Here is a 21,609-nt window from a genome sequence, read left to right on the forward strand (position 1 = left end):
AATTAATTTTACTACTATTCTCATTATTGTTGTAGTTACTGCTAAAATTGATATCATTAGCACTACTCCGATTATAATTATCGTTACTTTACTACTGTTAGTCCGACCGTTGTATTTTTAAGTGATTTAACTTGCCATGTCAATAAAGTCTATTGAAATGAATTAAATTGAGTGAGAGACAAAGGGAGAAGGAGAGAGAGAGAGCAAGTGAGAGAGAGACAGAGAGAGCAGGAAAAAGAGAGAGTGACACAGAGACAGAGCAAGAATGAGAGAGTTACCAACTGGCAAGTGTCTTCACTGACATTTTCAACCTGTCCGTGACTGAGTCTGTAATACCAACATGTTTCAAGCAGACCGCCATAGTCCCTGTGCCCAAGAACACTAAGGTAACCTGCCTAAATGACTACCGACCCGTAGCACTCACGTCTGTAGCCATGAAGTGCCTTGAAAGGCTGGTCATGGCTCACATCAACACCATTATCCCAAAAACCGTAGACCACTCCAATTTGAATACCACCCCAACAGATCCACAGATGCCCTTTCCTACCTGGACAAAAGGAACATCTATGTGAGAATGCTATTCATTGACTACAGCTCAGTGTTCAACACCATAGTGCCCTTAAAGCTCATCATATAAGGACCCTGGGACTAAACCCCTCCCTCTGCAACTGGATCCTGGATTTCCTGATGGAGCGCTCCAGGTGGTAAGGGTAGGTAACAACACATCCGCCATGCTGATCCTCAACACGGGGGCCCCTCGGGGGTGCGTGTTCAGTCCCGTACTCCCTTTTCACTCACGTCTGTACGGCCAGGCACAACTCCAACACCATCATCAAGTTTGCCGAACACAACAGTGGTAGGTATGATCACCAACAATGATGAGGCAGCCTATAGGGAGGAGATCAGAGACCTGGCCGTGTGGTGCCAGGACAACAACCTCTCCCTCAACATGATCAAGACAAAGGAGAGGATTGCGGACTATGGGAAAAGGAGAACCGAGCACGCCCCCATTCTCATTGACAGGGCTGCAGTGGAGCAGGTTGAGAGCTTCAAGTTCATTGATGTCCACATTACCAACAAACTATCATGGCCCAAACACACTAAGACAGTCATGAAGAGTGCACGACAAAGCCTATTACCCCCTGAGGAGACTGAAAAGATTTGGCATGGGTCCTCAAATCCTCAAAAGGTTCTACAACTGCACCATCGAGAGCCTGGTATGGCAACTGCTTGGCCTCTGACTGCAAGGCACTACAGAGGGTAATGCGTACGTCCCAGTCTATCACTGGGGCCAAGCTTCCTTCCATCCAGGACCTAGTATATACCAAGCTGTGTCAGAGGAAGGCCCTAAAAAATGTCAAAGACTCCAGCCACCCTAGGTATGGACTGTTCTCTCTGCTACCGCACGGCAAGCGGTAAAGGAGCACCAAGTCTAGGTCCAAAAGGCATCTTAATACTTTCTACCCCTAAGCCATAAGACTTCAGAACAGCTAATCATAGGGCTACCCAGAACCCTCTTTTACGCTGTTTGCTACTCTCTGTTTATTATCCATGCATAGTCACTATCTCTACCTACATGTACATATTACCTCAATTACCTCGACTAACCGGTGCCCCCGCACATTGACTCTGTACCGGTACCCCCTGTATATAGCCTCGCTATTGTTATTTTACAGCTACTGTTGAATTATTTTTACTTAAAAATATTTTTTACTTATATATTTTTTTTTCTTAAAACTTCTTAAAGCATTGTTGGTTAAGGGCTTGTAAGTAAGCATTTTACTGTAAGGTTGTATTCTGCGTATGGGACAAATACAATTTGATTTGATGTGAGACAGAGAGACAAAGTGATAGACAGAAAGAGAGACAGCGAGAGAGAGAGAGAAGGGGATGGGGGCAGGGAGCCCGGGCCCGCAGCATTCTGACAGGCCAAATAATTCTCCATGGTGTGTGGTGGGCCTCTCACATACAGAGCTTTTCTGCAACTGTTTTTTATAGATGATTTGTGCTGGATAGACACATTCTGATGGATTCTGAAACCTCTCCTCTACAGCAACTGATGGTTGATTTATGTACCTCTCCCTTTCTTGAACTGCTATGACATTCTTCAGAGAGCAATTTTCGATACTAGCTATTACTACTGAGCATAAGACAATACAAATGACCCAACTGGAGTCGAGGCCTACGTGTAGTGTTTTTTCATAGGAGGTATTAGTGGGACAATACAGTATGTCAAATTAAAGCAGAGCAGAGGTTGAAGCCAGTAATAGCACTGCACTTACTAAATGTAACCGATCAGTTGAGCTTCAATGACGCTCATTTCCCATAACACCTGGTGTTATAGACTGTCCATCCGCATAGTTCTCTGGGAGACAGATAAGTGATCTACATTCATTGGATTCTAAATAAGTTAAAGTCAGGTATTTTAAGATGCTTGGCCTACTTGTGAAAGCTATTGTCGGTGTCCCGAATGACACCCTATTCCCTATTTAGCGCACTACTTTTGACCAAGGCCCATAGGGAATATGGTGCCACTTGGGATGCATCCATTGTGTAATCATTCCCCTCTTCCCCTTAATAGAATGACTTACTGTAAGTGCTTAACTTTGTCAAATACACTGGTAGAGTTGGTAATGGCCCTGATTTGTTTTTTTAAATAATCCCTGTCCTGCCTGTTTCATGCTGTGTGTGAGTTATGGACACAGCGTTTCCGTTATGGGCTAGATCCATGATAACTCTCATCCATTGTGGTTCCATATCAAGTGCATAGTACTTAGCTGCTGTGACCGGAACCTCCTACTGTTTCAGCTCTGACATCACACTTCCTGCCTAGTGCTTACTCACACCAGTGACCACATTGATGACGCCTAAAATGGTCAAAAATATCCCCACAGAGCCATAAGGACACAAACAGACAGGCTGTGCTTGTCTTAGGAGTGTGTGTGTGTCATACAATTCATAACAATATCAAACCAAAGCTATGATTTTGCGGGCGTATTCCCAGGATTTGAATTGGGCAAAAGCCATAAAATTGTATTGACAAAGCGAACCTCACCTCTGGGTAGTTTTGCTTCTGGTATAAACCCATTTGGCAGGAAGGAGGAGGGTTGGATGGAAGGCCACACTCATTCATCCCCACCCTGTTTTTCTATTGCATTAGGTTGAGCTCAAACAGTCAAAGTGGAAATGTTGGATTTATTCAATAACCATTAATGAAAAGAGCCTTATTTAAGGAGCAGACTCCATAGATTGGAAAACTGTGCTTTTGCCGTAAACTGAGGAAAAGCACATACTTAGTTAAACAAATCAAATGTATTTGCCAAATGCGCCGAATACAACGGGTGTAGTTTTTACCATGAAATGTTTGCTTACAAGCTCTTCCCAACGATGCAGAGTCAAAAATGATAATTAAAAAGAAAAATAGTAACATGAGGAATAAAATAAGCAAGAATGGAGCTGTATACAGGGAGTACCTGTACCAGATAAATGTGCAGGGGTACGAGGTAATTAAGGTAGATATGTACATGAAGGCAGGGCAAAGTGTCTAGGCATCAGGATAGATTATAATAAGACTCAAATAAAGAACAGAGTAGCAGCAGCATATAATGAGTGTAAAAGTGTGTGTATGTGTGTGTGTGTATGTGTGTTTGTGTTGTGTCGGTGTGCATGTGTGTGTGTGTATGTGTGTTTGTGTTGTCATTATGTGTGTGTGTGTTATGAAAGTGTGTGCATATGTAATGTATGCAGTATGAATGTGTGTGGGTTTCAGCTTGAAACATATTGGAATTACAGATTAGGACAATCTGGTATTCCGTCTTGTCTGGCGGCCTTGCGAGTGTTGACTTGTTTAAGAATTTTATTCACATCGGCCACAGAGAGCGAGATCACACTATCATCGTGAACAACAGGGGCTTTCAAGCAAGACTCAGTATTGTATTCCTCGAAGCGAGCATAAAAGGCATTTAGCCTTTTATGGTAGTTCTGCATCACTGGGTATCTCACAACTGGGTTTCCCTTTGTAATTCCTTATCGGTTGCAAGCCCTGCCACCTACAACGAGTGTTGGAGCCTGGGTAATAGGATTCCACCTTCCTCCTAACTTGTCCTTTTGCATGTTTGATGTCTCGTAGCGGGCTTTCTTGTATGCGTCCATGTCCGTGTCCTGTTTTTTGTAAGTGGTAGCTCTAGCCTTTAACCTGGAGTGAATATTGCCTATAATCCATGTTTTTTGGTTTGGATACGTTTGTATAGTCATTGCAGGGATGACGTTGTCTATGCACTTATTGATGAACCTTGTGACTGATGTGGTAAACTCCTCAATGCTATCAGATTAATCCTGGAACATATCCCTGTCTGTACAAGCAAAACGGTTTGTAGCCTTGCATCTGTTTCATCGGACCACTTCCTGTCACTGGTACTTCCTGTTTTAGCTTTTGCTTGTAAACAAGGAGCAGGAGAATAGGGTCATGGTCAGATTTTCAAAAGGAAGGATCAGGGAGGTCTTATATGCGTTTCTGTGGGTAGAATAAAAGTGGTGTAGAGTTTTAGCGCCTCTAGTTGCACAGGAGACGTGTTGGTAAAAGTGACATAGAACAGTTTTAAGTCTCCCTGAGTCAAAGTCTCCGCCCACCAATAATGCTGCCTCTGGGTGAGCGTTTTTTTGTTTGTCTATTAGGTGAGCAAAAACTCAAGATTTCCTTCACATTGGAAGCAGCACACCCCTCCCCCTGCCACTGATTGGGAAAAAAAACACTGAGTTCTACATACATAGAGTCCTCCAGCCACGTCTCTGCAAGGCATATACTATTGTAGCTTTTCAAGTCTCTCTGGTAGGAGACTCTCAAACGAAGCTCGTCCATCTTATTGTCAGATGACTGGACATTTGTCAAGAGAATGGAGGGGAGTGCAGGTCGATATTCTCTTCATCGCAATCTCACAAGGATGCCACCATATCTCCTGAATCTACGCCTGCAGCGCTTTGGTAGTCCATGAAACAAAGGAACTGGGTTCGGTATGAACAAGGAACAGCTGAGTCAAAGTTGAAGTCGGATTTGTAGTCAAAATTTAGGTTGGTGGCTGTCGATCTGTTCAGAAGTGCTTGGCAGTCATATGCAACAATAGTATGAACCTTCTGTACATAAAAAGTAAAGATAAACAAGAAAAAAGTCACTAAATAGCAAAGTCGGGTTGGAGATGACTCCATTCTCCATCGGCACCATCTTCGCATATTACTTTTAATCACTTTCCTGTCTCATTTTTAATAGGGGATAGTTGGGTAAGCTGAGCCAAGGGGGTAAGTTGAGCCAACCTTGTTTCTAGGAAACCATCTACAAAATGAATAATTTTACTAAATATTTATGAAGAGTTCTCATTTCACGGAGTCTGTGAAGGAAGAAACCACAAGAAGTGTCCAAAAAACAGGTTTTTAGTAATTCAAATGAATGTATTGTGTTAGAGTTTTCATGAGGTTTGTATCTAAACCAAAGTAGATCTTTTTTTTACCCCTTTATCTCCCCAATTTCGTGGTGTCCAATTGTTTAGTAGCTACTATCTTGTCTCATCTCTACAACTCCCGTACGGGCTCGGGAGAGACTAAGGTTGAAAGTCATGCGTCCTCCGATACACAACCCAACCAAGCCGCACTGCTTCTTAACACAGCACGCATCCAACCCGGAAGCCAGCTGCACCAATGTGTCAGAGGAAACACCGTGCACCTGGCGACCTTGGTTAGCGCGCACTGCGCCTGGCCCGCCCAGGAACGCGATGAGACAAGGTTATGTGCCAAACCCCCCTAACCAGACCACGCCGGTCGCCCCGGCCGGTTACGACAGAGCCTGGGCGCGAACCCAAACCTAGCATGAAAGTGCACCCTGAAAGGTGTAGCTATCTGTAGGCTAATATAGTCAAAATGTTTACCTTGGGGTAATTTGAGCCAATGGCGATGGGGTAAATTGAAACAATGGTTGAGCCAATGGCAAGTTGATCAAATTGAAGTGTAAGACCCAGGCATAATGCAAGGTATTATCGCTGGGATATGAGGAAACAACAGGGCCTGGCCTATGTTAAAAGTGTAAAAAAAAAGTACAAATTGTCTGTTAGGTGTTAAGCCTGTGTTAAAAAATAATAATAATAATAATTAAAAGACAAACAAGTGATTGTGTTGAATTATGTTTTGGAAATAAAGATTGTGATATTTAAAAGGTAGTGGTAATATTTCATTCAGTAAAGAAATGCCTTCAAAACTGTAATGCTTACATGAATTCTGATTATTTCCAGGGATACACAACATTGTGAAATATTTGTAGATATCTTTGTTAGAAAGAATGCTATATTCCCCTTGACGGAGTTATGCTGAATGTAAAAAATATTCCCAATTTACCCCACTCTCTCCTACTACTCATCCCTTTTAAATGTTATTTTGTATCGTCATGGAATGGGTCTATTTTAGGTGGGATACGTATGCAAGCGTAACGGCCACATCTATCCATGGCGTTGCCTACTCTTCCGCCCAACATTTCTCGGAACCACGACGTCTTAGTCAAGTTGAAGCCTTTATCTCTTCCACTTCCCTTTCCCCTTCCTGTCATTCTCAACATGAAAACCCCTCGGACAAAAAATAGACCACTAATTTATTGCAAACAAACAGTCAAGGCTCTGGCCTATTTCTGGTAAATGCCTCACATTCCAGATGTCAGACGTCTTGGATGTTGTCGTTTTTTTTTTACGACAAGGTCTTTAATGATGCACAGGATAACAAAGGCCTCTTTCTCTAATCCTATTTTCTTTCTTTTCTTTCTGTTTTTAGCTTGCAACCTCTCCCGTGACAGAGCAGGAAAGTTCCTGTAATTATTCCCTCCTTAACAGCAATGTCCAAACAAATCAGCCTTTTGAAGTGTGCCATTGTCTCAGGGGAGGAGGAGGTTGGGGTCTAGCTGTTCTCAACAGGGCTTCCTGTTGTTGTGCTGCATGTGACATACAGGCCTCCCACACCCACACTCTCCATGACCAGGTTGGAGCTTTCAGTTCTGAAGCACACTACTGCAGAGCAGAATCCACGTGAAAAAGATTTAAGTGCTGTTCTAGAGAGGGGCTTTTATGCCACTGCATGATCTCCATGTTTGATTTATAGGACAACTGGTTCAAGTACACTGTCCACATTGTTCTCATTTGCTCATGCATCTAGGCAAACCATAAAGGAAGAGGAGGGAAACCATTTTTTCTCCTTGGTTATTTTCAGACTGGCCTGTTTTCAACTCCTCCCGCCCAAGCGTTTGTCTGTATAATTTTACTAAAAATGAAAACATAGTATTGCCCTTTCAAAATAGTTTCACTCAACACAAGGAGTTTGTCAGTTGCCAAATTTGATTAAAAGTGTTCTGATTGTCACAGACTTTCATAATGATAATGCTCAAAATGTACTTTATCGTAGCAGATACAGAATAAATTGCATCATGCATAATCGCCTTGCTCTGCCATGGAAATGTATACGATGTCAACTGGCTTTCACTCGGGTCTGAAATAGAGCTTCAGAATGTGTCTCCCAGCCAGATGAACAGGTGTGCTGGAGGAGTTGTCAGATAAAACTGGCATTTTCACAGTTCTCTTTCTGTCGATTCATTGTTCATCTCATTGTGGGACACGCCCTCATGCGTGTCATTGGTTGAGGCCTTATTCAATCACTCCGAACAGGCCAGTCATAGCTTTGTGGATGTACGCCCAGATGTCTATACAGCAGCCCGCAATGCTCTGCCCACTGGGCACAGATGTCAACATCTATTCCACGTCGGTTCCACGTCAATGTTCAGCAACAAGAGGAGAACAGGATCACGCTAGAATAGAAAAGAATAACAGCTTTTTTACTTTTTGGGCAGACAGTCAGGTAGGCAGGCAGGAACATAGGTACAGGCTCTCCTAGTAAGATATGGCACATGACTAGCCATTTACAAATTATTATTTCTATCAACCCACACTGCTGCTACTGAGTCAATTTCCTAGGTTTGCTGTCCATAACATACGTACTGATTGCCCTCAGAATGTCTTTATGGTTGGGAAATTAGCTGAAAAGCCTTCAGTTCAATCTCATTTGAAAAACCATCACCCATTGTAGGAGAGAACACAGATAGGCCCATACAGATCTATATCCAATGTCTCATTTACTTTTCCAGTGAGTATGAGTAACCTTTCAAATCTAGCCTTTCCAAAAAGCATGTCTCTCTCGTGTTCCACTCTGGTAACATTTACATTGATATCTAAGGTGACTCACACTAGGTCAAATAGAAAGGACTTTTCAGGTCATTGTTAATCCACTGTTCTGAAAACCATCCGTCAGGTTCGGGGACGTACCAGCGTGTACCAAACAGAGGGCCGACATTGGCAGACATAGAGGTCATGTGACCGGCCCTGGATCAAACCACAGACTGCAGATGAGACACAGATGCCCATTGTACAAGGATGACGGGTTGGGAACACCCTACCCGTTAGAACATCTGTGCAGTTGGAAAAGCGTCGGATACTCAAACAGTCTAACATTGAGAAAGGGCACACTGTGAGCCTTCACCAGTCTGTGTGTGTCTACAGTGTGCCCAGAGCAGAGTCAAAACACTGTGGTGGTGGGCTGTGGTGCTGCTGTGTGTGGGTATAGAAGGAGTTGTGGGCTACACTGTAACCCGGTTTTAGTTACATTCCTTCCCTCTGTCTCCTGTAATCATAATTCCACAGCTATGGTATCTCCCTTCGTTCGGAGGTGGATACTCTAGGGCGGGCGAATGGCAGTTTACAGCAATTTGCCATGTAGAAAAACAAATATATCAGTGTAGTATCTCCTCTGTCATATCCCCCTCACTAAAGTCCGTATAAAATAACAGCTTTAATGGAAATAGGTTGTTTCTGTACAACTTTTGAAATCCCGACAGAATGTTTTTGTTCAACATGGTGGGATCTTTTTCTGTCGGTAAAATGAACTATGGAAGAAATGGTGGTGGAAACCCCTTTATGCGCAAATTTTGATATAATAACCATCATATTGAAGTAAAATTGGAGTCACGTGATGATATGGTGTGTGGTCGTCCCACGAAAACTCAGGAAACCATACAGTTTATTAGGCTACAGATTAAATCAATGGTGATGAACTTCACAGGGTGGTGAAAGTGCAAGGTGATGAGCTTGATGTTCCTTTCCAATAAATATTGAGGGTCTTATTCTGGTGACATGATGATTGATGCTTGACTGCTGTTTGTGAAATAAAATATTCTTGCTCTTCATGTATAATGTGAACGTCTAGTAACCCAAAGGTTGCATTTTCGAATCTTAATAATTTTAGCTAATTGGCAACTTTGCAACTACTTACTACTTTTTAACTACTTTGCAACTACTTAGAATGTTAGCTAACCCTTCCCCTAACCTTAAGTAAAATAAAATACAATATTTTTATAAAGCCCTTTTTACCCCACCAAATGTCACAAAGTACTTCTATAGAAACCCAGCATTAAAACCCCATACAGCAAACAATTCAGATGTAAAAGCAGATGTAACCCTTTAACCTAACTCCTAATCCTACCCTTAACCCTAACTTTAAACCCTAACCCTAACCCCTAGCCTAGCTAAAGTTAGCCACCCAGCTAACGTTAGCATTAGCCACCTAGCTAACATTAACCACAACAAATTGGAATTCATAACATATCATACATTTTGCAAATTCGTAACACCTAGCTAACATTAATTCATAACATACAACAAATTGAAATTCCTAACATATCATACGAAATGTACAAAACTATTGGTATAGAGTTGAAAATGCGATAGAAACACTTTGAACTTTAGATTTTTATTCGGTACATGAAAACATAAAGTTGCAATATTTAACTTTTTGGGTGACCCGACCAAATTAACTTAGAAATGTGTGTTATAGATCTGTCACATCATTGAAAGCAAGACTAAGCTGTTCTATGTGCTCCATTTCTATGCTTCCTGTTCTTAAGTTTAGTTTTTGCATCTTTTACTTTTGGTTTTGTACACCAGTGTCAAACAGCTGAAAATACAATATTTTGGTTATGGAAAAGATATTCCACAGTGGTTTAGATGGTAAAATGATTCTCTCCACTATACTTGCTTGTTTTGTCACATAAACTGAAATTAGGCTACTATTATAATTTTAGCAACCAGGAAATGGCAGAGCAATTTCAGCATAGTCGGTCTTTAAGTGTAAAATACATTTTGTGTGAACTACTTATTTTTATCTGCAACAAGTCCGTTTGGTGGAAACACACCACTAGTGGGAAAAATTCACATATTTTCTTTATGCAGATTTTTTTACATTCACATAAAAATCTGTGACCAATTTGATGGAAACCTAGTTACTGTTAAGATATAGAATTTACCACATTCCAATCTTCACCTTATATGGCTTGTGTTGCAATGGGTAACACTCAAAACAACCCCCCTCCTCTGTTAGCTGGGAGTAATAATCATGGTACATATGCTATATGAAAATAAACACAAGGCCCGCAATTAGCCCTGTGTGTACTGATTGTCAAAGTGTATAGTACCTGACCGCATAGTAGTATTTCACAACAGTTTGAATGTTGACATGGTGTTTTCTTCATCTACTATGGAGCTATCGTTTCAGAAAGACCTTTTCAGAACTCAGTTAGTTACCTGTGCTGTTGTGAAGAGAGGGAGATAGACAGAGAACAAAAGGAGCAAGAAAGAGGGAAAGAGAGAAGAGAGACAAAGAAAAAGAGAGAGAGAGAGAGAGAGAGGGGTGGGGGGGGGAGAGAATCTGGTTAACACATGTCTTGTATTATCCCTCTGGTCTGGTGTGTCCAGCTGATCTGAGTATGATCAGTTTCCTCAGTACTGAGAACTGGAGGTTGGACTGGAGCGTTGTGCTGTGCTGAGCTGTACTGTGCGTCTCCCAGCTGGGCCAAGGGTTCAGTCAAAATGAGTAAGAGCTTAATTTACTGTCCATGGGCCCTAATCACTCACAGATAGGCCAGAAAGGCCAGAACAACCATGGCTGGGCTGTGTTACTAATGTTGTCCTTCACATTAAATACGAAGCAATTTATTTTGTTTGTGTGCGTGAGCATGACGTGTCTGGTTTTTCCATTAAAAATAGATTTGATCAAAATAACTATTATACAAGAGTGTTTTCAAGTACACACCTACTGGATGACAACACATGACATCATAGGCTACAGATGATTAATATATAGTTCTAGTCTATTTCATATTTTAACTCGGGGCCCTGCGTCTGAAACTCGCCCTGTGCAACTGGGTCCTGGACTTCCTGACAGGCCGCCCCCAGGTGGTGAAGGTAGGCAACAACACCTCCACTTTGCTGATCCTCAACACAGGGGCCCCACAAGGATGCGTACTCAGCCCCTCCTGCACTACTTGTTCACCCATGACTGCATGGCCACCCACGTCTCCAACTCAATCATCAAATTTATGGACGACACAACAGCGGTAGGCCTGATTACCAACAATGACAAGACAGCCTACGGGGAGGAGGTGAGGGCCCTGGTGGATTGGTAAAAAAAAAAAAAACTCTCCCTCAACGTCAACAAAACGAAGGAGCTGATCATGGACTTCAGGAGACAGCAGAGGGAACACGCTCCCATCCACATCAACGGGGCTGCAGTGGAGAAGGTGAAAACTTAAAGTTCCTCGTACACCTCACTGACAAACTGAAATGGTCCACACACACAGATAGTGTGGTGAAGAAGGCTGAAGAAATTCGGCTTGGCCCATAAGACCCTCACAAACTTACAGATGCACTATTGAGAGCATCCTGTCGGGCTGTATCACTGCCTGGTATGGAATCTGCACTGTTCACAACCGCAGGGCTCTCCAGAGGGTGCTGCCGTATGCCCAACACATCACAGGGGCACACTGCCTGCCCTCCAGGACATCTACAGCACCTGGTGTCACAGGAAGGTCAAGAAAAGCATCAAGGACCTCAGCCACTTGAGCCACAGCCTGTTATCTCTGCTACCATCCAGAAGGCGAGGTCAGTACAGGTGCATCAAAGCTGGGACCGAGAGACTGAAAACGGCTTCCAACTCAAGGCCATCACATTTTAAAATAGTCACCACTAGCCGGTCCCTGCCCAGTATCCTGCCCTGAACTTTAGTCACCGTCTCTGAATGGCTACCTCCTTACTCTACCATGCACCTTAGATGCTGCTGACCTATGTACATAGTCATGGAACACTGATAACTTTAAATAATATTTATATACTGTTTTACCCACGTCAATTGTATTTACTGTATTCTGGTCAAGGCCTATCTTATTTAACTATTGCTGTACATATACAGTCGGGGCCAAAAGTTTTGAGAATGACACAAATATTAATTTCCACAAAGTTTGCTGCTTCAGTGTCTTTAGATATTTTTGTCAGATGTTACTATGGAATACTGAAGTATAATTACAAGCCTTTCATGGGTGTCAAAGGCTTTTATTGACAATTACATGAAGTTGATGCAAAGAGTCAATATTTGCAGTGTTGACCCTTCTTTTTCAAGACCTCTGCAATCCGCCCTGGCATGCCATCAATTAACTTCTTGGCCACATCCTGACTGATGGCAGCCCATTCTTGCATAATAACTTAGTTATCACTTTTGCCTTGTGGCAAGGTGCTCCATGCTGGAAAAGGCATTGTTCATCACCAAACTATTCCTGGGTGGTTGGGAGAAGTTGCTCTCGGAGCATGTGTTGGTACCATTCTTTATTCATTGCTGTGTTCTTAGGCAAAATTGTGAATGAGCCCACTCCCTCGGCTGAGAAGCAACCCCACACATGAATGGTCTCAGGATGCTTTACTGTTGGCATGACACAGGACTGATGGTAGCGCTCACCCTGTCTTCTACGGACACGCTTTTTTCTGGACGCCCCAAACAATCGGAAAGGGAATTCATCAGAGAAAATGACTTTACCCCAGTCCTCAGCAGTCCAATCCCTATACCTTTTGCAGAATATCAGTCTGTCCCTGATGTTTTTCCTGGAGAGATGTGGCTTCATTGCTGCCCTTCTTGACACCAGGCCATCCTCCAAAAGTCTTTGCCTCACTGTGCGTGCCTCACACCTGCCTCCTGCCATTCCTGAGCAAGCTCTGTACTGGTGGTGCCCCGATCCCGCAGCTGAATCAACTTTAGGAGACAGTTCTGGCGCTTGCTAGACTTTCTTGGGTGCCCTGAAGCCTCGTTCACAACAATTGAACCACTCTCCTTGAAGTTCTTGATGATCCGATAAATGGTTGATTTAGGTGCAATCTTACTGGCAGCAATATCCTTGCCTGTGAAGCCCTTTTTGTGCAAAGCAATGATGATGCCACGTGTTTCCTTGCAGGTAACCGTGGTTGACAGAAGAAGAACAATGATTCCAAGTTTCCAGTCTGTTATTCAAACTCAATCAGCATGACAGAGAGATCTCCAGCCTTGTCCTCGTCAACACTCACACCTGTGATAACGAGAGAATCACTGACATGATGTCAGCTGGTCCTTTTGTGGCAGGGCTGAAATGCAGTGGAAATGTTTTGGGGGGATTCAGTTCATTTGCATGGCAAAGAGGGACTTTTCAATTAATTGCAATTCATCTGATCACTCTTCATAACATTCTGGAGTATATGCAAATTGCCATCATACAAACTGAGGCAGCAGACTGTGAAAATTAATATTTGTGTAATTCTCAAAACTTCTGGCCACGGCTGGTCTACTCTGCAGATATACTACATATTCTATCCATATACTGTCCATCTTGTCTATACATCCCATTATATATACTGTGTATATATATACAGTATATAGTACCAGTCAAAGGTTTGGAAACACCTACTCATTCAAGGGTTTTAATTTATTTTTACCATTTCTACATTATAGAATAATAGTGAAGATATCAAAACTATGAAATAACATGTATGGAATCACGTAGCAGCCCAAAAAGTGTTAAACAAATCAAAGTAGATTTGCTTCCTGCAACACAAACTAAAAAAGTTCTGGGACACCATAAAGTCCATGGAGAATAAGAACACCTCCTCCCAGCTGCCCACTGCACTGAGGATAGGAAACTCTGTCACCACCGATAAATCCACTATAATTGAGAATTTCAATAAGCATTTTTCTACAGCTGGCCATGCTTTCCACCTGGCTACCCCTACCCCGGTCAACAGCACTGTACCCCCCACAGCAACTCGCCCAAGCCTTCCCTATGTCTCCTTCTCCCAAATCCAGTCACCTGATGTTCTGAAAGAGCTGCAAAATCTGGACCCCTACAAATCAGCCGGGCTAGACAATCTGGACCTTTTCTTTCTAAAATGATCTGCCGAAATTGTTGCAACCCTTCTTACTAGTCTGTTCAACCTCTATTTCGTGTCGTCTGAGATTCCCAAAGATTGGAAAGCAGCTGCGGTCATCCCCCTCTTCAAAATGGGGGACACTCTTGACCCAAACTGCTATAGACCTATATCTATCCTACCCTGCCTTTCTAAGGTCGTCGAAAGCCAAGTCAACAAACAGATTACCGACCATTTCAAATCTCACCGCACCTTCTCTGCTATGCAATCTGGTTTCAGAGCTGGTCATGGGTGCACCTCAGCCACGCTCAAGGTCCTAAATGATATCTTAACCGCCATCGATAAGAAACAATACTGTGCAGCCATATTCATTGACCTGGCCAAGGCTTTCGACTCTGTCAATCACCACATCCTCATCGGTAGACTCGATAGCCTTGGTTTCTCAAATGATTGCCTCGCCTGGTTCACCGACTACTTCTCCAATAGAGTTCAGTGTGTCAAATCAGAGGGCCTGTTATCTGCCTCTGGCAGTCTCTATGGGGGTGCCACAGGGTTCAATTCTTGGGCCGACTCTCTTCTCTGTATACATCAATGATGTCACTCTTGCTGCTGGTGAGTCTCTGATCCACCTCTACTCAGACGACACCATTCTGTATACTTCAGGCCCTTCTTTGGACACTGTGTGAACAACCCTCCAAACAAGCTTCAATGCCATACAACTCTCCTTCCGTGACCTCCAACTGCTCTTAAATACATGTAAAACCAAATGCATGCTCTTCAACCGATCGCTGCCTGCACCTGCCCGCCAGTCCAGCATCACTACTCTGGATGGTTCTGACTTAGAATATGTGGACAACTACAAATACCTAGGTGTCTGGTTAGACTGTAAACTCTCCTTCCAAACATCTCCAATCCAAAGTTAAATCTATAATTGGCTTCCTATTTCGCAACAAAGCATCCTTTACTCATGCTGCCAAACATACCCTCGTAAAACTGAGCATTCTACCAATCCTCGACTTCGGCGATGTCATTTACAAAATAGCCTCCAATACCCTACTCAATAAATTGGATGCAGTCTATCACAGTGTCATCCGTTTTGTCACCAAAGCCCCATATACTACGCACCACTGCGACCTGTATGCTCTCGTTGGCTGGCCTTCACTTCATACTCGTCGCAAAACCCACTGGCTCCAGGTCATCTACAAGACCCTGCTAGGTATAGTCCCCCTTATCTCAGCTCGCTGGTCACCATAGCACCCACCTGTAGCACGCGCTCCAGCAGGTATAACTCTCTGGTCACCCCCAAAACCAATTCTTCCTTTGGCCGCCTCTCCTTCCAGTTCTCTGCTGCCAATGACTGGAACGAACTACAAAAGTCTCTGAAACTGGAAACACTTATCTCCCTCACTAGCTTTAAGCACCAGCTGTCAGAGCAGCTCACAGATTACTGAACCTGTACACAGCCCATCTATAATTTAGCCCAAACAACTACCTCTTCCCCTACTGTATTTTTATTTTTTATTTTGCTCCTTTACACCCCATTATTTCTATTTCTACTTCGCACATTCTTCCACTGCAAATCTACCATTCCAGTGTTTTACTTCCAGTGTTCCAGTGTTTTACGGCAGCGCTGGCAGCAATGGTGTGGGGGTGCTTTCCTGGTGACACGGTCTGTGATCTATTTCGAATTGAAGGCACACTTAACCAGCAAGGCTACCACAGCATTCTGCAGCAATATGCCATCCCATCTGCTTTGCGCTTAGTGGGACTATAATTTGTTTTTCAAAAGGACAATGACCCAACACACCTCCAGGTTGTGTAAGGGCTATTTGACCAAGAAGGAGAGTGATGGAGTGCTGCATCAGTGAGCCTGGCCTCCACAATCACCCGACCTCAACCCAATTGAGATGGTTTGGGATGGGATGGACTGCAGAGTGAAGGAAAAGCAGCCAACAAGTTCTCAGCATATGTGGGAACTCCTTCAAGACTGTTGGAAAAGCATTACAGGTGAAGCTGGTTGAGAGAATTCCAAGAGTGTGCAAGTGTCCAAGGTAAAGGGTGGCTACTATGAAGAATCTCAAATATAAAATATATTTTGATTTGTTAAAAGAAAAATTGGTTACTACATGATTCCATATGTGTTATTTCATAGTTTTGATTTCTTCAATTTTATTCTATAATGTAGAAAATAGTAAAAAGTAATCAAAAACCCTTGAATGAGTAGGTGTGTCCAAACGTTTGACTGGTATTGTATATATTATTTGTTTTTCAGACTCTGACTTTGCTCATCCTAAAATGTATATTTTTCTTAATTCCATTCTTTTACTTTTTAGATTTGTGTGTATTATTGTGTATTGTTAGATATTTCTGCACTGTTGTAGCCATGAACACAGACATTTTGCCACACTCACAATAACATCTGCTAAATACGTGACCAACATTTTTTTTTTTTTGTAGAAGGCTATGAATCAGCGCGATGACATCCACTGCAAAGTTACATAAGAGGAACCTACTGTATGGGTAATGAAATATTTTTGACTCCAATTGGTAGATACAGTCCTGTCTCAGCCTCCAGTATTTATGCTGCAAATGTTTATGTGTCGGGGGTATTTCTCCTGTCTTATCCAGTGTCCTGTGTGAATTTAAGTATGCTCTCTCTAATTCTCTCTTTCTTTCTTTCTCTCTCTCTCTCTCTCTCTCTCTCTCTCTCTCTCTCTCTCTCTCTCTCTCTTTCTCTCTTTCTTTCTTTCTCTCTCTCTCTCTCTCTCTCTCTCTATCTCTCTCGGAGGACCTGAGCCCTAGGACATGCCTCAGGACTACCTGGCCTGATGACTCCTTGCTGTCCCCAGTCCACCTGGTCGTGCTGCTGCTCCAGTTTCAACTGTTCGGCCTGCGGCTATGGAACACTGACCTGTTCACCGGACATGCTACCTACATTTACATTACATTTAAGTCATTTAGCAGACGCTCTTATCCAGAGCGACTTACAAATTGGTGCTTTCACCTTATGACATCCAGTGGAACAGCCACTTTACAATAGTGCATCTAAGTCTTTTAAGGGGGTGAGAAGGATTACTTTATCCTATCCTAGGTATTCCTTAAAGAGGTGGGGTTTCAGGTGTCTCCGGAAGGTGGTGATTGACTCCGCTGTCCTGGCGTCGTGAGGGAGTTTGTTCCACCATTGGGGGGCCAGAGCAGCGAACAGTTTTGACTGGGCTGAGCGGGAACTGGACTTCCTCAGTGGTAGGGAGGCGAGCAGGCCAGAGGTGGATGAACGCAGTGCCCTTGTTTGGGTGTAGGGCCTGATCAGAGCCTGGAGGTACTGAGGTGCCGTTCCCCTCACAGCTCCGTAGGCAAGCACCATGGTCTTGTAGCGGATGCGAGCTTCAACTGGAAGCCAGTGGAGAGAGCGGAGGAGCGGGGTGACGTGAGAGAACTTGGGAAGGTTGAACACCAGACGGGCTGCGGCGTTCTGGATGAGTTGTAGGGGTTTAATGGCACAGGCAGGAGCCCAGCCAACAGCGAGTTGCAGTAATCCAGACGGGAGATGACAAGTGCCTGGATTAGGACCTGCGCCGCTTCCTGTGTGAGGCAGGGTCGTACTCTGCGGATGTTGTAGAGCATGAACCTACAGGAACGGGCCACCGCCTTGATGTTAGTTGAGAACGACAGGGTGTTGTCCAGGATCACGCCAAGGTTCTTAGCGCTCTGGGAGGAGGACACGATGGAGTTGTCAACCGTGATGGCGAGATCATGGAACGGGCAGTCCTTCCCCGGGAGGAAGAGCAGCTCCGTCTTGCCGAGGTTCAGCTTGAGGTGGTGATCCGTCATCCACACTGATATGTCTGCCAGACATGCAGAGATGCGATTCGCCACCTGGTCATCAGAGGGGGGAAAGGAGAAGATTAATTGTGTGTCGTCTGCATAGCAATGATAGGAGAGACCATGTGAGGTTATGACAGAGCCAAGTGACTTGGTGTATAGCGAGAATAGGAGAGGGCCTAGAACAGAGCCCTGGGGGACAGCAGTGGTGAGAGCGCGTGGTGAGGAGACAGATTCTCGCCACGCCACCTGGTAGGAGCGACCTGTCAGGTAGGACGCAATCCAAGCATGGGCCGCGCCGGAGATGCCCAACTCGGAGAGGGTGGAGAGGAGGATCTGATGGTTCACAGTATCGAAGGCAGCCGATAGGTCTAGAAGGATGAGAGCAGAGGAGAGAAAGTTAGCTTTAGCAGTGCGGAGTGCCTCCGTGATACAGAGAAGAGCAGTCTCAGTTGAATGACTAGTCTTGAAACCTGACTGATTTGGATCAAGAAGGTCATTCTGAGAGAGATAGCGGGAGAGCTGGCCAAGGACGGCACGTTCAAGAGTTTTGGAGAGAAAAGAAAGAAGGGATACTGGTCTGTAGTTGTTGACATCGGAGGGATCGAGTGTAGGTTTTTTCAGAAGGGGTGCAACTCTCGCTCTCTTGAAGACAGGAGGGACGTAGCCAGCGGTCAGGGATGAGTTGATGAGCGAGGTGAGGTAAGGGAGAAGGTCACCCTAGAGACAGCAGGAGCGGTAGAGATACTTTGAATGATCGCTTTTGTACGTTTCGGCCTAGTATGGTTCTCAATCAGAGGCAGGTGTCAAAATATACATCTCCTTCAAATGTTGATAACTGGTTGTGTTGATAACCAAACCAAACCAATAATGTAAATTGACTTGTCAACAAGTGAACATATGATATGTTGGATGCACGAAACTCCAACGAAACTAAAAATTAAAGTTAAAGAATAGGACTAATCAAGTGGCTCAGATGAAACTATCCAAGCATTAGATTGATATTTGGTTGCGTTGACAACCAAACACAATTGAACATTACTCTTGTAATACAGTAAATAGCCTAAAGTTAAGGCTATCTTAACTAACTATTGTGAAAGTATTTATTCAACCTTAAAATGAGTAACACATCCATGGCCACATTTTGAGGTTAGCCTATTGTAACTATACTGAACATAAATATGAATGCAACAGATTTTTATGGAGTTACAGTTCATATGAGGACATTCAAATGAATCAATTAGGCCCTAATCTATGGATTTCACGCCTCTGCCTTTAAAATAAAGGTAGAGGCGCAGATAAAAAAAACAGTCAGTATCTGGTGTGACCACCATTTGCCTCATGCAGCGTGACACATCTCCTTCGCATAGGCTGTTGAGTGTGGCCTGTGGAACGTTGTCCCACTCCTGTTCAATGGCTGTGCAAAGTTGCTGAATATTGGCAACAACTGGAACACGCTGTCGTACACATCGAGCCAGAGCATCCCAAACATGCTCAATGGTTGAGTTGTTTGGTGAGTATGTGGAATGGACATTTCCAGGAAATGTGTACAGATCCTTGCAACATGGGGCCATGCATTATCACGCTGAAACATGAGGTGATTGCGGCGGATGAATGGCACAACAACAGGCCTCAGTTGCCATCGATAAAACGCAACTGTTCACAACGTTGACATCAGCAAACTGCTCGCCTACATGAAGCCATACACGCTGTCTGCCATCTGCTAGGTACAGTTGAAACCGTGAAGAGCAAGCTTCTCCAGCGTGCCAGTGACCATCGAAGGTGAGCATTTGCCCACTGAAGTTGGTTACGATGCCGAACTGCAGTCAGGTCATGACCATGGTGAGGACGCCGAGCACGCAGACGAGCTTCCCTGACACGGTTTCTGACAGTTTGTGCAGAATTTCTTCGGTTGTGCAGCTGTCCGGGTGGCTGGTCTCAGGTGATCCCACTGTAACGTCTGCGTCCAACTCACACTCCCAAACACTTAGATCCCAGGAACGCAGCCCTCTTTCCAGCTCACTCACCAGATACCAATCGCCGGAATTCTAAACACCTGTTCACACACCTACATGTCATCATCTCACACTATTTAGTTCAGTTCCATGCACCCCATCACTTCTAGGTATTGTTTGTTTTGAGACACACTTTTTCAGAGCTCTGTTTTTCCCATCCTTCTCTCCTCCCGTGTATGGTAGTTTTTGCCTGCCTCATTCACAACGCCTTTTGCCTATTCCCTGCCTGTACTGTTGCGATTTTTGGACCTACCTTGTATGACCTTCTGCCTGCTCCTGGACCCAGCTACCTGTCTCCTCCTATGGTCCCTTTCATTAAACACCTGCTGCGCTCTGCGCTTGAAACCAGCTCTCTGTCTCCCTCGTGTTCATTACACCCACAAGTGAAGAAGCCAGATGTGGAGGTCCTGGGCTGGCGTGGTTACATGTGGTCTGTGATTGTGAGGCTGATTGAACATACTACCAAATTCTCTAAAATGATGTTGGAGGCAGTTTATGGTAGAGAAATTAACATTAAATTATCTGGCAACAACTCTGGTGGACATTCCTGCAGTCAGCATGCCAATTGCACTTGAGACGTCTTTGGCACTGTGTTGTGTGACAAAATTGCACTAAGTGCATTTGTGCAATGATCATGCTGTTTAATCAGCTTCTTGATATGCCACACCTGTCAGGTGGATAGATTATCTTGGCAAAGGAGAAATGCTCACTAACAGGGATGTAAACACACTTCTGTCCCCAAAAAATCGAGAAATACGCTTTTTGTGCTTATGGAAAATTTCAGGGATATTTTATTTCAGCTCATGAAACATTGTACCAACACGTTACATGTTGTGTTTATATTTTTGTTCAGTGTATAAATGTCTTGTTATGTAATGATAGAAAGCGTTCAAGATAGAATGAAGGTCTATGGAGATCTATAAAATTGCTATAATAATCTGTGTAGAATCTCGAACAGCATTAATCATTTGCACTATGTACTTTTAATGTAATCTCAACAGCAATCCAGGTCATTTGGTTGTGCTAGATGAAGCACAATTATAACACATTGTTGTTGTATATATACAAAATATCAGACATTGTATTTCCATTTGAACTTTGTTGTGCTTTGAAATGGTTGAAAGTGCAGTGATAACACATACTGTATACACTGAGTACTCAAAATATTAAGAACTTGCTCTTTCCATGACAGTAACTGACCAGATTAATCCAAGTAAAATATATGATCCGTTATTGATGTTACTTGTTACATCCACTTCAATCAGTGTAGATGAAGGGGAGGAGACAGGTTAAATAATCATTTTTAAGACTTGAGACAATTGAGACATGGATTGTGTATGTGTGCCATTCAGCGGGTGGAAGGGCAAGACAAATTATTTAAGTGCCTTTGAACGGGGTATAGTAGTATGTGGCACACTTGTTTGTGTCAAGAACTTCAAAGCTGTTGGGTTTTTCACACTCAACCATTTTCCTTGCGTATCAAG

The sequence above is a fragment of the Oncorhynchus nerka genome, linkage group LG22 (assembly GCF_034236695.1).
Source record: "Oncorhynchus nerka isolate Pitt River linkage group LG22, Oner_Uvic_2.0, whole genome shotgun sequence".
In the NCBI taxonomy this organism is placed as follows: domain Eukaryota; kingdom Metazoa; phylum Chordata; class Actinopteri; order Salmoniformes; family Salmonidae; genus Oncorhynchus; species Oncorhynchus nerka.